The sequence below is a fragment of the Ipomoea triloba genome, chromosome 3, assembly GCF_003576645.1.
Source record: "Ipomoea triloba cultivar NCNSP0323 chromosome 3, ASM357664v1".
Taxonomy (NCBI): Eukaryota; Viridiplantae; Streptophyta; class Magnoliopsida; order Solanales; family Convolvulaceae; genus Ipomoea; species Ipomoea triloba.
Window position 1 is genome coordinate 12,170,785 of NC_044918.1, and position 14,307 is coordinate 12,185,091.

The 14,307-nt window shown below is 31.5% G+C and overlaps 1 pseudogene; it reads right to left on the reverse strand.

Moving 5' to 3' along the window:
* Positions 1-203: 203 nt before the first annotated feature.
* Positions 204-806, reverse strand: LOC116012918 (annotated as a pseudogene).
* Between the last annotated feature and the right edge of the window lie 13,501 nt (positions 807-14,307).

Below are 14,307 nucleotides of genomic sequence, written 5' to 3' on the forward strand. Positions count from 1 at the left end.
CGGAGGATCAAATTGGTTAAATTTTTCAAAGTCGAGGGACTTAATTGGGCACAAAAATTTATCGATGACCAAATTGGTAATTTCACAATAGTTGATGGACCATTTTGGTAATAAACTGCTTTAAAAAGTATTGGCAAAAACTTGTGTGAGACCGTCTCACGGGTCTCAATCCGTGAGACGGGTCGGGTTTTTAATAATATGGGTCAACTAGCGCGTAGTTCAGTAGCATTCCTTGCATTTTGAAGATCTTGTTTGTTAGCAAATACAAGCAACACAACATCACGGAGCTCATCATCATTCAACATCCTGTGCAATTCATCTCTTGCGTCCACAATAAAATCTCTATCATTGCTATCAACAACAAAGATGACACCTTGCATGTTCTGGAAATAGTGCCTCCATAATGGATGATCTTGTCCTGGACACCAACATCCCAAACTGTGAAGCTGATGTTCTTGTATTCAATAGTCTCCATATTGAAACCAATGGTAGGGATGATAGTCACAATCTCTCCCAACTTGAGCTTGTACAATATGGTTGTCTTACCAGTTGCATCAAGACCAACCAACAGAATGCGCATCTCCTTCTTGGCAAAAAGCCTACTGAAGAGGGATCTAGTGAGAGAAAATGAGAGAGATAGAGCTAAAGGGAGAAATGAAGCCTGAGAATCTGCGATCAGCACTTAATATATATCTCATAGATTTGTTTCTCTCTCTGTTTCTTTGGCACACAATTCTTCTCCATTCTCACGCTTTCCGCATCCTACGACCTCGTCCTCCGAGCTGCTCCTCTGCCTGCATCACCATCGCTGCTCCGAATCCTATCTCATCCTCATCTAAATTATACTTGGCGGAAGAAGAGGAAAAAGAGCTTTAGCAGTAAAGAAGGTGGCGGTGTTGATGATGAAGAAGCTAGCATTATCACTGTGTAATTAACAGATCTCTAATGCGCAGCTCAACAGGCTCAATAACCTCTGCTACTAGTTGCAAGGTCAGATGAAGATGTTGAAAAGCTGCCTCTACTGCTACTGCGCACTCTCTCTCTCTCACCCATACCCGGCCTGCTGCTGGTTACGAGCTACTGCCAAATGAATTTCACCAGTTTGTACTCGATTTCATCTTCTACTCCCATTGTAATATTTTTTATTCCAAAATACAAAACCTTTTTTCCCTCATTCTTAAGCTTGTTGTAGATAGACTTGCACAAGCCGTAGCTTGTCATATAAAGATCGGAAGATTATTTGTGTATCAAGAAGAAGAATCAAACAAGGATGTGATTTTTCAACAAGTTGTTGCTCTAAATGTATAATTAACACTTTAAGGCTTAAATACCCTACTTTATAACATAAATTTAATACTTCATAGCACAAATCTAATAAAAAGTTTATAGGTAAATATATTTAATACCTATAAGCATTAAACGCAGTACAATACTTTATAATCTAATTATAATACTTCATACCACTAATCTAGTACACAGTTTAAGTTAGATATATTTAATACTTTAACCCTTTAAAACAATACTTTATAGCCTAAATAATGTAATACTTCATAGCTCTATTATAGTATACAGTTTAAGGTAGATATATTTAATACTTTTAAGCCTTAAACACAATACATAGTCTAAATGTAATATTTCATAGCACTAATCTAGTACACACTTTAAGGTATATATATTTAATACTTTAAACCTTAAACACAATACTTTATAGCCTAAATGTAATATTTCATAAACTCAAATCTAGTATACAGTTTAAGGTGAATATATTTAATACTTTAAGCCTTAAAAACAATACTTTATAGTCTAAATGTAATACTTCATAGAAATAATCTAGTACACAGTTTAAGGTAATTAAATATATTTAATACTTTATAGCCTAAATGTAATATTTCATAACACAAATCTAGTTTACAGTTTAAGGTAGATATATTTAATACTTTAAACCTTACAAACAATACTTTATAGTCTAAATGTAATACTTCATAGCAGTAATCTAGTAAATAATTTAAGGTAGATATATTTAATACTTTAAGCCTTAAACACAATACTTTATTGTCTAAATGTAATATTTCATAACTCAAATCTAGCATACAGTTTAAGGTGAATATATTTAATACTTTAAGCCTTAAAAACAAAACTTTATAGTCTAAATGTAATACTTCATAGCACTAATCTAGTACATAGTTTAAGGTAAATATATTTAATACTTTAAGCCTTAAACAAAATACTTTATAGACTAAATGTAATACTTTATAACTTAAATCTAATACACAATTTAAGGGAGATATAATTAATACTTTAAACCTTAAACACAATACTTTATACCCTAAATGTAATACTTCATAGCTCAAATCTAGTATACAGTATAAGGTGAGTATATTTAATACTTTAAGCCTTAAAAACAATACTTTATAGTCTAAATGTAATACTTCATAGTAGTAATCTAGTACGCAATTTAAGGTAGATATATTTAATACTTTAAGCCTTAAACACAATATATATACTTTATAGCCCAAATGTAATACTTCATAGCACTAATTAATCTAGTACACAGTGTTAGCTAGATATATTTAATACTTTAAGTCTTAAATAGAATACTTTATAGTCTAAATGTAATACTTCATAGCACTAATCTACTACACAATTTAAGGTAGATATATTTAATACTTTAAACCTTAAACACAATACTTTACAGTCTAAATGTAAAATGTAATAAAAATTTATGCATATGTGTTGACACTGAAAATTTGCTAAATATTGTTATTTTTTTAATATTAGTATATTTATTTGTATTTGGATAATATTGATATTATCTAATTTGTTAATTAGATAATATCAAAAGAGTTTGAACCTATCCAAACTCTTTATCCTACAGCTATAAATATGACCTATCATTTCTATGTAATCATCCTAGGAAAAATCATAGAATTAGTGTCAATAAAATAATCCTAAATGTAAAAGCTCCTTCATAAAGATTATGCCAAATGTTGCTCCAAAACCCACATTGAAGAAGATTAAGCCATTTGAACCCGGAGGCCCTTCAGAAGAACAAGCATATATAAGTTCTTCTCTGAAGATCAAGCCACTAGAAACCCGGAGGCCCTTCAATGGAGCATTCAAGACATCAATTGAAAAATCAGAGGACCATATATCCAGAGCTTGTACCCACACCCCATATTGATACACATTGTAACATGAATTTTGTATAACCAAATATATATTATTCAAATTTCTTTATTTACAATATGAATGAGTTTACTATAATTTATAAAATCTAATAAAAATTTACATTTGTATTATGAGGATAAATGAGATGAGTTTTAATGTCACCTCCACATCCCATTTTAGTTGGTCATCATTATTACTAATGAGGAATTGAAGACGATGAAAATAATGTTGGTGGAAATGATTTGTTTCATCACTTTCATAATTGTTACAGGAACATGGTATGAGGAGGCGGAGGAGATGGGAGGACGAGAAACTCAAATGAGATGGAGCCGGAGGATGAGGTAGGAGGAGTTGGAGGCAGGAGATTGATGAGGTCGGAGGAGATGGGAGGAGGACGAGCTTGGAAGATCAATGAGGTGGGAGGAAAGGGTGGCAGAAGATGCGGTCGAAGGAAGAAGAAATCGCATGTGGCAGAAACAGAAAGAGAAGCAGCGTGAGGTTGTGGGTATCATGTGATTGATCCATATAACAAAAGATCCGACCCGTCTCACAAATCTAAGATCCGTGAGACGGTCTCACATAAGTGTGACCCAAAAGTATTAGTTATATGTAATTCTATCATGTAATAACACTTTATTTTCTTCAAATTACCTATTATTGATTTTCTATAAAGTATGCTATAAAATATTGGAAAATACTAGATGTATTCTCAAAATCTTATTCCCAATTTTTACTCCCACTTATGTTCAAATTTGATTGGAAGAAGAACCAAAATAAATGGATAAACATCATTACCCCTACTAAATTGAGCAATTAAAACATACCAAATCATAAGAAGTATAAAATAAGATTATAATTTGAAAGTATATGTAGAATTACTCTAAAATATCAGAGTTCACCATGACCAAAGTCTTGGTCATCAAGTCAACCCATTCAATGGGTTTATGGGTCATCATATTAAATACTCCGTAACATTCAGTGCTTTTAATTTATGAATTTAAACAAATCTAAAATAAAATCAGAGGACCTTGGTCATCAAGTCAACCCATTCAGTCGGACATCATATTAAATACTCTCGTATTATTTTATGTGTCTGATCTATACTATATATAAAAGCATTATCCTCCTCTAGAATTTTCCCGCCCAAAAGTATGAATATTTTAGTAATATGGTAATTATAATAATAATAATATTAAATATTAATAATATTAATTATAATTATTATAGAATAATATTAATGATAGAATAATATTAATTATAATTATAATTGGTTATAATAGGTTATTAGTAATTATGGTAATTATTGTGATAGAATAATTTTAATGAGATAAGAATGTGGTTTTGATTGTTACAATTTTTGGTAATATTTACCTAAATGTACTCATATTCTGGCTGAGATACAAAAATAATGAATGTCAATCATATTATATTATATATACTAATAATATCTAATAATTGTAATTGGCAATTGCCATGTAAAATTAAATCAAATATTTATTATATTTTATTTTCAAACAATTGTTTGCTTACATCATATTATTTTATTAAATTAATTTGTTCATTAAATCATAACATATATTAGCATATTAATGTCACTTATACACGGTAATAGCAGTAATGTACGTGCAATAAAAAATTGGTAATATTTATATATACACGAAAATTGTCTTAAAAAATATACACGATGATCACATCCATAAAATCATCATTTATTAGTAGAAAATTAAATCAAGAATATGAGATATTATTGTAATTGAAAATTAAATCAAGAATATAACATACTATTGGAATTGAAAATTACAAAATAATATCTATTAATTATAAATTAATTTGTTCATTAAATCATAGCAAATAATATCATATTAATGTCACTTATACATGTAATAGCATAATTTACGTGCAATAAAAATTGGTAATATTTATATATACACGAACATTGTCTTAAAAAAAATATACACGAATTACAAATTCTGGCTGAGATAAAATAAATTACGAATGTCAATCATATATATATATATATATATATATATGCTAATAATCTATATCTATATAATCTATATATCTATACTTCTATATCTATCTATACTCTATACCATATATAAAAGTAACATCTTCCTTCCAAATTTTCCCCCCTCAAACTTTTGCTAATATTTAATTACATAATTTATTAGTAAAATAATTAGTAAAGCTTAATTGGTAAGAACATTTTATATGAAAATTAAATAATATCTATTAATTATAATTGGTAATAATCATTATTGACAAATTGAAAAAGGAAACGAATATTATTAATTAAGAAATCATATTTGATTAAGAGGTAATTGAAAAATGAATTTGATATTATTAATTTATAATTCTCACATTCCCTACCTATAAATACAATGGATGGTGACAAAAATAAATTAGAATTCTTCATTTTGCATTTGCCTCCCTCGTCTTCTCACTTGGTAGTTCTCTCATTCCCTTCTTCCACCGCCCAGTAAAAAATCATATTACAAGGTTATGATATTACGCTGGTCAGGTGTTTGCAAGCTTTTGAGCCTCGAAGAACATCCAATTGTTCAGAAACTTGTTGATCCTGACCTCTTCATGCATCGTTATACTAATGGTCAGGGTCTGAGGGTCAAAATAATTCATCCTCTATTCGTTTAAGTCTGTCCCCTTTTTTCTAATTTTTGATGTGTAAACTAAATTGCTAAGCATAATGATTAATTGTCTCTATGAATTAGTGTATCTCCATCCAAAATGCTTAGATAATTATTGAATGTGCTTTCTTCCAAATCATTGTGGGCTATAGGAGTTGAAATGCATAATTTTTACTTCTCTTCCTCCCTCAGTTTTAATGAAGGTGGCTACAAGAGTGGCGTATCAAAGAGAGTGTTGCAGATTGTTGCAAGCATGAAACGAGATTGGATGCAGGTTTTCTTTAAAAATAACTCTGTAGTTGATAGATGAATGATTTTGTGATGTCTAAGTGGTCTTTCTCATGAAAATTTTAAATTGATTGCGAACTGGTAGAAAACCAGTGGGATTTTTTGGCGCAACATTGTATATTTCTACACTCTCTTATGGGTTCAGATATTCAAAATCTAATGTTGTAAGTATATATATTGCAAAAGTTGGTCGGTTAATTAAGTTCTACTGTTAGATATCTTTTCTACACCATTAACATGTAAAATGCATTTTTATTATATAATAGTTGACATTATATTTATTTTTTAAATTATTTCTTCTTTATTTTTCTATATTTATTTTAATAATAATATAATTATCTAATCATAATAATATACAAAATTGTTTAAGACTGCGAATTGTGTTCCAAAAGCACATTTTCATGACATTGATATTGCCTAATATTCGTATTAATTATTTCCAACCTAATTATTTCAATTCCTAGCCGAAATTAATGTACCAAAGCATTAATTATTTATTAACATAATTGCCTAATATTCTTATTTTATATTTAAGGTATAATATTATTAGTACAAAAATAGATTACCATTCCCTTCTTTTGAGTAATTATTATGATATTTTGATGGTTTTTTTATACTTGCCATTATAAAGTATAATTGATTTTGTACTAATATTTTACTGTGGTAATTCTCATCACCTACTCCCATGTAATTTTTATGATTATTTTATGATAATCTATATACATATTTTTATATTTAAGGTATAATATTATTGGCACAAAATAAATTGTAGTAATCTTTTTTTTTTTAGGTGCAAATACTTAAACTTAATAATTAAATGTTAATATAATTGCTTAATTTTTATTTATTGTAATCATTATGGTAATTTTTCATTCCCTTCTTCCGCGTAATTATTTAAGTAATATATATAAAAGTATAATATTATTATAATTATAACTAAAGAATAATTGAATAATTTTTTCGACATTAATGTACTATAATTATTCAGCCTTTTTTTAATATATAATTTTCCTAATATAATTTGTATCCAATTGATTTTGAAACTAATATATAAATCATTACATTTCTTAAGATTTTTTTTACCTTACCATAATTCATCATTTTTCATTGTATCTCTTGCTTTTTTCAGCCACATAACTCTACCCATAATGGTTCTTACTTTCATTTTACTCAATGAAATAAATGCCTAAAGTACTGCTTAGACAATTAGAGTACGATTGATTCGATTGTACGAGGTGTTAGGGTTAAAAGATTGAGATAATTTTTTTTTGTTTTTTTTTTGTCGAAAACAATTTTTATGAGCTGCTGTAAATAAATAAATAAATAAATATATATATATATATATATATTTGGTTTATTTCATTGGACTTTCTATTTATTCATTTATTTATTGTATTTTATTTATTTATTTACTTAGATGACTAAAATAATATCAATGATTATCTTTTACATCTATCTATATTAAATGACATGTATACAATATATGTGGACTATGCATATTACTGGCATATTTTATGTATGTGTAATTTGCATAATTATGTTTATATTCTAGGCACATTTGATTTATTTAAATTCAAATGTTTTAAAATCACGTGTTGTATCTAATAACATAATGTTTTATAATATGTTTTTTAGGTAAAATATTGTGACAATCAATATATACAAGCAATTCAATATTACAAGAGAACAAATATTATACTGAGTGATATTTTTACACTAACCACATAATAAAATAATTGTACACGTTCAATATTAGAATTTTTTTATTATTCTATTTTTAATTTTATTATCTAAATATATAATTTAAAATATTTATTCGTGCATCGCACGGGTAATTGAGCAATTATTTGCTTGGATCCAAGCAAGAATAATATTAGAAAACATAATCGGTCCAACCATTTTCATCATTTGCCCTATATAATATTGATGTTATAATTTATATAATTATATATCGATCTAAATATTCTTAAAATTTTATAACAAAATTAATTCCGTGCAACGCACGAGCGAAAATACTAGTTTGATTAACAAAATTTTACTGAAATTATTTTTAATCTAATTTTTCATAATATTAAGTTTAGTATTGGTATACAAAATTTATATATTTATATATAGTTACTTCCTGACGTGGTAAGATATGATAGGTTATCTTCATACTGTGAATTCTAAGGAAAGCGTTAACATCAAACTGTGAATTCTAACGCTGAGGGACATAAAGGGCTTGTTTGGTTATCAGTGGTTAGCTGTTAGAGGTAGCGGATTCTGTTAGCGGTTATCAAACAACGGATTGTTAGTGGGTTTGACCAGCGGATTGTATTAGCGGTTTGCAAAAAGATGTTTGGTAAAATTAGCTGTTTAGGTTAGCGGTTAATATGTAAAATGACCTAAAAGGACATTCATATTATTATTATTATTATTATTATTATTATTATTATTATTATTATTATTATTATATAAAATAAAATAAATTTACAATAACAATTACAACAATAATTATAACAACAACAACAACAACAACAATAATAATAATAATAACAATAATAATAATAATAATAATAATAATAATAATAATAATCTATACTATTAATAAAAACAATATCCTCGACTTTAACTCCCACCAAAAGACTCCTATACTGTTAAGATTTGCGTAAGATTGTAAAATATGGTAATACAATTACTATTCGTAATACAATTGTACATTAAAATATGGTAATACAGTTCCTAATAAAATATATTCTTCCCTACGTTTAGGGCTGTTAACGAACCGAACATAAACGAACGGAGGTTGTTCGTGTTCGTTTGTTAAGGATTTTGGGGTGTTTGTGTTCGTGTTCATTTGTTAAGGTTTTTGAAAATCCTGTTCATGTTTGTTTGTTAAGCGTTCGTTAGTGTTCTTTAACATTCGCGAACATGTTCACGAATGTGTTCGTTAACGTTAATGAACACGTTCGTGAACGTGTTCATTAACGCTAACAAAGACGTTCACAAACATGTTCATTTACATTCATGAACACGTTCGTGAACACTTATAATATGAATTAATATCTCCAAGTATTCATGTGTATAACAATATGTAAAGGGTAGAATGGATCCAAGAGTTTAGCCCCCAAAGTCATCCCTTTATTCATTAATCTTGAACAAATGTAGAGAGAAGGGAGAGGATAGTTTACTATCTTGTGTCTTTCTAGAGAGAGGGAAAGAGAGGCCAAAAAGTCCCCTAACTTGAAGGGTTTGGGCCTTTATATAGGCTCATACCCATACTCGTATACTTACATACGTATAAAGTACTTAGAGCCGTATACCCGGGGTATATTCCCTATCAAGTAGCCCCCTCAGTCCGTGCCCTGACGCTAAGTCAATGAGGAAGGGTTCGGGCTGGAACAATGGCCTCCAAGGTCCGTGACCTACGCTAGTTGCCTCGTTAAAAACCTTGGCCTAAGAAAAAACCCAATGGGAAAAATCATAGCCAAGGAAAAAAGAGCACAACTTTAAGCGCCAACGAGGAATGGTTCGGGCTGAAAGCTGACCATATAGTCCGTGACTAATGCTGGTTGCCTCGTTAAAAACCTCAGACTAAGAAAAAACCCAATGAGAAAAAATCTTAGCTAAGGAAAAAAGAGCACAACCTTAAGCACAGTCTTTGGACTATAAGGGTCGGTTGAACTCTACCGATCTAGGGGTCAAATTTTACCGATCTAGCGACCGGATGGTCGGGAGGTCGAACCTAATCTCGGTTTAGAGATTCAAATTTTCCAACAGAGGGATTGGACTTGCCCGGGGCAGAATGCCGACCTGGCGGGCTGAATTGCCTACCTCGTAGGACTTAATGCCGGGAACTGGTCCCGGGCTAACTGTGCCGGTGATGACGATACCGATTGATGTGTAGCAAAGATGAGTGACGATGAGTGTACGGGTGTGAAATGTCGTTCCGCTGAGGATTGGGGGTTATAGCACGCAATATGCAATCACAAAACTAGGCACTAGCACAAGGAAATCAACAACAAGCTAAGCAAACGAAAATAAGGTAGAACAAACACATATAAACAAAAGATAAGTGCAAAATAAAGAAATAGGACTCAAGTTAGGGGTATTACCATCTAGATGCTTTAACACTTAAGTTTGGGGGAAGAACATTAACCCTAGGTTCTCAAGGCTAGCACAAAGGAATCCAAGTTTTCACAAAGATTAGAACAAAGGTTGCCCCATTTCCATGGTGTACCAACGTAAGTTCTTAAAGAACAAAAGCTATTTAGCCCCAAATCTACCCCTATTTCCATAGAAGAAAAAATGGGTTTGAGATTGGGTTAGCTTAAATCTTCCATCCAACTTCCATTGAAATGAAAGACTTTCCAAAGACAAGCAATAATTATTGATCACTAATCATTGAAAGATAGAAATAAATCCAATTCAAACTCAAGAACCTTAGGTGGGTTTCTTCCCCTTTTTCACAATAATCAAAACTTAAGCATCAAAATAGATAATACAATCCTAACTCAAGCCCATAAACTAACTACTCATGATTAAATAGTATAAAGAACACAAAAACACAAGTAATAAACATAAATCTTGCAAAAGAAAAGAGATAAAAGAAAGAAAGCTTCTCTATTGAAATGGGTGGTGGAATCTTGAAATCCAAGCTTCAAATCCAAGATTACAAGCTCCAAAAGTGTTAAAAAAAACATAGATCTAAGCCTAATCTAACCTAAAAATATGAAAGGGAGTGAATGGGAGTGTATAGGGTTCAACCATGGGTCAAAACCGAGTTCAAAATGCTCCAAAAGAGCTTAAATACTGAACAGAGCAGGTGCCATATGGCCTCTCATACGGCCATATGCATAGCCATATGCTTTTGTGCAATTTACAGTGCATTTCTCAAAATTCTGTGCAAATGCTTTGACTTTTAGGCTATTTTTCACCCTAAAAACACTTCATTAGCCTTTGTGATCTTGAATAAAATTGTAGACCTTCAAGTTGGCTTTCCAATGGCGCAAGAATCACCTCATTTAGACATTCCTAGGCTGAGATATGGTCAAAATACTGAACAGTGGCATATTTGGACGAAATCTGTAAGTTTGGACGATTTTGACACCTTTGTCTTCCTTTTAAAGCTTTAATGTCTTCATTAGAGTTGTAGCCCTTTGAGTCTTCGTTCCAATAGCACAATAATCACTCAATTTGAATATTTATAGGCCGAGATATCGTCCAATCACTAAGATGTTGATGTGCAGAAATTTCAACACCTTGACCTTTTGCTTCTCTATTGTTTTAGTTTGCCCAAATGATCAAATGCCATTGAAAATAAAACTCTTAGACTCCTTTGGAAGTGTTGCACCTATCTTTATAGCTTCTCCTTGATTCCCATTGACTCCAAATTCATCCAAAATGCTTGAAACTCACCGTCATTGCTTCCAATGCTTTCCAACTCATACTCCTTGCAAAATAACACAAATAATCACTAATTCTCATGAAATTTGGAATGATCTAAAAGAAAAATGACTTAGTGAAAGGGAGAAAAATATAGACAAATGAGCACTTATCACCGATTTAATCGGGCTTACAATGCCGGTGGTGGTAGTGCCGACCTAACCGGACTTAAGGCGCCGGTGATGGTAATGCCGACCTAACCGGACTTAAGGCACCGGTGGTGGTAATGCCAACCTAACCGGGCTTTGCACAGTACTAATCTATATATATGACCGTGTACAATTTACAAAGTGAATTAAAAAATTCACAAGCTTTTAAAACTTCAACTTTGCTCGGTCGCAAATTTGAACAGGCGGGCTCGAGCATTTGATGGAGTTTGCAGATCTTACTGATCGTGAATGGGAACCTTACTCCCAACGCCCTATGACCGGGCAAATAAACGGGCACCTTGCTCCCGTGATGGGTACTAAACCCAAAAAGATCGGTCCAAAAACCATAACGGGCACCTTGCTCCCACGAATCGGTTCGAGGACCATAAACGGGCACCTTGCTCCCGCAGTGGGAACCTTGCTCCCACAAAGATCGGTCCGAGGACCATAAACAGGCACCTTTCTCCCACAAAGATCGGTCTGAGGACCGTAACAGGCACCTTGCTCCCGCAGTGGGCACCTTGCTCCCACAAAGATCGGTAGGAGGATCGACCCTTATAGTCCAAAGACTGTGCTTAAGGTCGTGCTCTTTTTTCCTTTGCTAAGAATTTTTCCCATTGGGTTTTTTCTTAGCCCGAGGTTTTTAACGAGGCAACCAGCATAAGTCACGGACTATATGGTCAACTTTCAGCCTAAACCATTCCTCGTTGGCGCTTAAAGTTGTGCTCTTTTTTTCTTGGCTATGATTTTTTCCCATTGGATTTTTTCTTAGCCCAAGGTTTTTAACGAGGCAACTAGCGTAGGTCACGGACCTTGGAGGCCATTGTTCCAGCCCGAACCCTTCCTCATTGACTCAACGTCAGGGCACGGACTGAGGGGGCTACTTGATAGGGAATATACCCCGGCCGGGTATACGGCTCTAAGTACTTTATACGTACGTAAGCATACGAGTACGGGTATGAGCCTATATAAAGGCCCGAACCCTTCAAGTTAGGAGACTTTTTGGCCTCTCTCTCCCTCTCTCTAGAAAGACACAGGATAGTAAACTATCCTCTCCCTTCTCTCTACATCTGTTCAAGAGCAATGAATTGAATAAAGGGATGACTTTGGGGGCTAAACTTTTGGATCCATTCTACCCTTTACATATTGTTATACACATGAATACTTGGAGATATTAATTCATATCAACTTAATAACCAAACACCTGCACATGTTCGTGAACACAATTTGTTCGTGAACAAGAAATAATATACGTTCACGAACAATTATAATATATATATATATATATATATATATATACATATTTGTAAACATGTTCACGAACATTATTAAACGAACACTAAACGAGCTTGTTCGCGAAGACTACTAAACGAACACAAACGAGCTTGTTCACGAACACTACTAAACAAACACAAACGAGCTTGTTCGCGAACACTTAACAAACAAGCTTACCACTGTTCAGACTCTGTTCGTTTATTAACCGAGCTCTAAATTTTGTTTGTTAATATTCGTTTACCTTAATAAACGAACATAAACGAACGCTTACCGAGCTCGAACATACACGAGTAGTTTGTTGAAAGCTTTATTCGCTAACAGCCCTACCTACGTTCCTATTCGTAATACAATTATAGATTAAAATTACTAATAGTAATAATACAGTGTATATATTTCCGTGCAATGCAATCTATACTTCTATACTATTAATAAAAACAATATCTTCAACTTTAACTTTCCGCCGAAAACACTCCTATACTATGGTTTGCGTAATATTGTAAAATATGGTAATACAATTCATATTCGTAATATAATTGTACATTAAAATATGGTAATACAATTCATATTCGTAATATAATTGTACATTAAAATATGGTAATACAATTTCTAATAAAATATATTTTTCCCTACGTTCTTATTCGTAATACAAATCTAGATTAAAATTACTAATCGTAATAATACAATACATATATTTCCCTGCAATGCAATCTATACTATTAATAAAAACAATATCCTCAACTTTAACTTTCCGCCCAAAACACTCCTATACTATTAATGTTTGCGTAATATTTTAAAATATGGTAATACAATTCATATTCGTAATATAATTGTACAACATTCGTGCCTGCAGGTGTCGGCGCACACGAGTCAAGCCTTTTCAAGTTCATTTTGGGATTTGATTTGCAGCCCCTGCGCGCGAGAGAGCTTCTATGCTATACAATTCAATAAGCCTTAGAAAGACTCTTGTATAAGTAGTTGTGCAAATGACCCACCTCTACTATTTTCCTTATCATTACTAGTAAGTTGTAATAATTTTTATCACTTATAATTTTCGTTTATATTTTTTCCAATATTATTTTTTAAAGTCTTAATTCTTCACTATACATATGAATATTCACTTATCTGAGTTATCTCTTTCAGGCTATGATATCAATTTGTTGATTATAGACTCAATTTCGTAAAATTATATAAAATTTCTAAAAATAGAAAATTGAGTAAAATAAATATGTTAAGACTATATTATTGAACGCCCCATATCAACCACCAGCTAAACATATTTAACTTGTAAGTTTTATAAGAAATTGCACATCAAATTGTATGGTTCAAGAAATACTTTTGAATTTTAGGGAATTAAAATC